This window comes from Echinops telfairi, unplaced genomic scaffold (assembly GCF_000313985.2).
Source record: "Echinops telfairi isolate 266 unplaced genomic scaffold, ASM31398v2 ScPeMD7_1;HRSCAF=3_0, whole genome shotgun sequence".
In the NCBI taxonomy this organism is placed as follows: Eukaryota; Metazoa; Chordata; class Mammalia; order Afrosoricida; family Tenrecidae; genus Echinops; species Echinops telfairi.
Window position 1 is genome coordinate 63,533,295 of NW_022103896.1, and position 5,102 is coordinate 63,538,396.

A 5,102-nucleotide genomic window follows, 5' to 3' on the forward strand; every position below is an offset into this window, starting at 1 on the left:
TTGCTTTTCAACACTTTAAAGAGGTGTCAGAATAATATAATAGAATTTTTCTAGAATCTGGTAATACTGTACCTAAGTAAAAGGAATGCAGATACCAGTTGGAACTTCAGTGCATGCAGACAAATAGGACTGCTTTCAGTCCTCAGCTTTGTCATGATGGAAAATGTTCGTGTTGTACAGCAGCATACATTACTCAATATTGCTATCAAACTTCCCAAACTAAACTGGAGTGTTAAAGGCATCTGAAGAAGAGAGGCTACAACTTTCCTAACAGCAGACTTTAGATATTTCCCTACCCACCACCTCCCCATTTGTTAATACATATGTATCTGAATATGTGGGAAATATATCTATTTTGTTGCTATTCCTCAATGGGGTTATAGTAGCTATGTAAAGGAGGTCTGTCCTAATCTGTGACTACTGAGACATTCAAATAAATATTTGTTTTCTGTATGCCTTTAATACTGCATCAGGACTTAAAGGAAACAAACAAAAACAAACTAGTGAGAACTGGTCTTTGTTAATCCAGATTCTAAACGTAAACATTATTATGCTTTATTTCAGTGAAGGTAATTCTTATATACTTCTATAGCAATTGGGCTACAACCCAAATTAAAGTATTTAATTGCTTTTTCTGTTATATTTCCCTTTAGGTGGTTCTTAATTTTTAAAAATAATTTGCTAAACAAAAATAAGGTGGCTCTTTGTCTACTTATGAAAGTTACTCCTTTAAGCATTTCAGAGTAGATGCATTTTCTTTTTCTTGGTGGTGTACCAGAATATTTTCCAACTGGGCTATATTTGGTGCCCTTAACTAGTTTAGTATTTGACTTGACCATGACTGATTTGTGAAAAATATGTTAGAAGGCTGCTGTCATTTTGCAGCTGGGACAGTGGGTAGTTCTCAGAATTTTTTAAAGGTGCTAGTCCTGGTGCTGTAGTGGCTACCCATTGGGCTGTGATCTGATGGGTCCACAGTTCAAAGCCACCAGCCACTCTTTGAGAGAGCGACTGGGCTTTCTACTCTCATAAACTCATGGGGGAAGTTCTACTTTGTTTTATAGTGTCACTTTAAGTCAGCATCAACTCAATGGTAGTGAGTTTGATTTTTGAGTGAGCATTATTTTGGTAAATATCCATGCTTCATTATTTTGGCAGTGTTGACAAGATCATTGAAATAAACAATTTTAAATAGTAGGTTCTTTTTGTCTCAATGTGCATCCATAAATTTCTGATGCTGAAAGCGGAGGAAAGGCACATAGTGTAGTGCTGAGAAGTGGCTCATTTCACTGTGATCCTAAGACTCTTCCTGCTGCCATTTACCTCCCATGTGTCCTTGAGAAAAAACAGAGCAGGTAAGGATTAGTTGTTTTCTGCACCAAGAATGATGGTGACAACAAGAACCTCAGAATACTGGAAATATCATGTTCCCCCAGTAGGGTTGAACTCGAGCGGCATAGCTATAGGGCTCATGCTGCGTGAGCCAAGGTCTAGCTGAAAGGATGGAAAGTTGTACCATTTCATCTGAGAGCAATGAGTAAATAGTGTTAGATTATAAAAATGAGTTAGATTAGACAGGTTGCAAAGATTTCTATGATAATTGATGCTAATCCTTTTAAAGCCTTCTACATGCACTAGTCAGTAAGGGTTTTCTTGAACTTAGCATGACATTCACAAATTTAGTTTATCTTTATTTCAACATAAGATTTAAGTAGATATTTGTCATAGATAATATAATCAATTTAATTTTGTACTTGATTAGAGCATAATTTGATTAGAAGCTCAAAAGCTGCTTCTATTTCCTTATTAGAACAAGAGATATATTTATTTTGTCAAGTCAATTGGAATAATTCTCTTTTTTTTCTATTGAAATAGCACTGGCTCCTTTTCTAAGCTAATAGTTCTGTAGGATATACTGTGGCAGTATTCTTGAAAATATGTTTTCATGGAATTTTTCTGATCTAAGTTCCACAAGAAAATTTATTCCCAGTGGCATACAGTAGTCATTGTATGTAATGGGTAGACTTCTTTCTTTTATTTATTTATCTGAATAGACTTTTATGCTCTGCATCAAAAGTGTTACCACCCATGTATCTATCTAGGAGAATTGAGAAACAGTCATCCAAATCAGCTTCTGTAGGGCTTAATTCTCTTATAAATTCTAATTGAGAAAAGGTGGAAATTAATTATTATAATCATCATGGCTTTTTCCCCCTTGTACATTTTTATGTAGAAATACAACATAGGAAACAAATAAAAGTGGAGCTTTCCTGAATAAATTAGGAATGTCTAAAAAAATTAACTTACTTGACACCCCATTATTTATTTTCCCTATAGAAAATTATTGGTTCCTTGAAGAATGTCCATAGCATTGTAGTACATAGTAAAAACACATTGCAATTGCCTTTTGGATATACAGGTGTGGCACAAGTGTTTTACATCAAATTATTAACCTAAAGATGGGTAATTTGAACTCATTCAGTGACCTGATGGAAGAAAGCCCTGGGAACATGCTTTCAGAAAAGATTAGAACCAAGAAAATTCTAATGAGAATTCCTACTCTGTAACAAATGGGGTCGGCATGACGCATACTAGAATCAACATCAATAAGAAAGGGAACAGCCTTTCGAGTGGTTCAGATGCCTTGAACATTAATTCCTCTGGACATGACCCAGTGGTCTTTGAAAAACTTCTACCATGGCCTCATAAAATTATAAATTAAGGTTTCTCAGAAAATGAAATGTACACTATATTCACAGAATAATCCCTCCCCCCAGAATATAGTAGTTAGTTTCAGAAAACTGACACATATATTTTCCTCATCCCTCCTGCTAAGTCATCTCAAACCTCTACATTACAGGAAAATCAATTATAAGAGACTCTGAGATGTAGATTTTAAAAGTAGACTCGGGAGAGAATCAAGGGCTCTGGAAGGATGTGTGTAACTGCCCTGGGTTTTGATTCTGTGTCACATACGGCAGATTAGAGCTGACGGAGATAGTAAACTGCGAAGGCCAGTATGCGCAGACCACAAAGAAGCTCAGCAAAAGGCTATTTTTTTTCCTATGATAAAACAAACAAACAAACAACTGTAAGGGGTAGCTTAACGATACAGAAAAAAATTAAGTAATAATTGCTTCACTTTAGCTGAACAATGTAGACAAAGCTAAGATTCATGGCCACCCGTACCATGAAAGACTAAACAAGACACCCTGACTTGCATACTTCCCAGGCAGAAATAAAATAAACAGTCTCCCTTCTTGGAAGTTTCAGAAAATTTGGATAGGGAATCAAAACTCTCCTTTATAAGGCATAGTGGGTCTCCTCTCCCATTGGTGTGCAAATACGCTGCAAAATCTGGAAACATATACAACCCGGTAACTCCCATCACCACCAGAGTACGGAGAAGGGCCTGGTCTAGTCAAGACTACCACCTCTGCCGTTTCAACAAGAGGCCATCCCTGCCTTCCTGGGGCGTCAAAGCAGGCCGCATAGGAGGCAATACCAGCTTATCCCTAACTTTCCATCCAGAGGTTCAGTGGATGTCTAGAAGGCAGCTGGGTCTCCTATCTCTGTCCAGTGATGAACAACGACAGCCGTGAGTGTTCTACTCACTGCTATCACGTCAATGCCAAAACATAGCGGCCTGATGGGGCAGGAGAGAACTGCCTCTGTGGGTTCCAAGACTGCGACTCTTTATGGGAGTAAAAAGCCGCACCTTTCTCCCACGGAGAGACTGGTGGCTTTGAACTGCTGACCTTGAGGCTCACACCCCAACTCATAACCACTATGCCACCAGGGCTCCTCCCTTTGTATGTTAAGAAGGTCAAAAGAGGATCATTTTTATACTCACCTAAGAGTTATGCAGTATGACTCTTTCTATCAGAATAGTGTCGGAAAAAGCCTATTAAACAGGTTTAAACAAGATGATCCTCATATGCCCATTTTCAATAGTAAATGATTCATCATACTAAGAATCAGAAACATTTTAAACTAAATGGGAAAAAAATAATTTATAGATTCCAATTGCCAGATAACAGAGGTTAGGACTACCTGTCAATTATGTAAAGGCAGTCATAATAAAAATGCTTCAAAACAGCCCATTGAAAGTATGCTTCAAAGCAACACAGAGGAAGCTTCAGCAAAAGACACATTAGAACATTTTTATAACAATCAATAGAATAACAGGACAGGAACAAACCAGGGTACAAAAGAACTCAGCACAGTATCAGATTGAGATTTATAGATCACTACACCCAACAACAGAGTTCGCATTCTTTTCAGCAAAAGGCTATTTTTTCATGATAAGACAAACAAACAACAAACTGAAAGGGGTAGCTTAACAATACAGAAGAAATTTAAATAATAAATGCTTCACTTTAGCTGAACAATAGACAAAGCTAAGACTCATATCCAACATATTAAATATAATTTAAATTATACAAGATGTATTTTCTACCCACAATTGAATCAAACTTGATATCAACAGCAGAAATATGAAAATTTGAAAATAATTGAAAGCTAACAATTAGGTTAAAGAGGAAAAGAAATTAAATTTAAGGGAATAAAAATAAAAATGCAACATATGAACTTTTACAGGACACAGCTAAAGCATCAATGAGAGAAAAATTTAATAGTATTGAATACACACACATACACATATGAAAGAGAAAAAAATCTGAAATAATCATTTTACCTCCTATCTCAAGATTCTCAACCATAAAAGCAACATAAACCCAAAGCAAGTCATTGAAATGAAATTATAAAGAATAGAAATCCATGAAATTAAAAAAGCATCTTTTGGAAAAAAGCAATGAAACCAATAGCTGGCTCTTCAATTAGATCAATACTCATTAAAAATGGAGGGAAAGGACAAATTACCAGTATCAGGAATGTAGTAGGGAAGCAGCATTTCATGTATCAAAAGAGAAGAAGAGAATACTAGTGACTCCACACATAGAAATTTGACAGCTTACATAAAATAAACTAATTCATGCAAATTAAGTAGTAATTAACAAGGAATACTGCTTGCAAAATACCCAAATAGATTATATAAAAAATAGAAAACACCAGTGAGTATATAAGTATTATTATATATATAT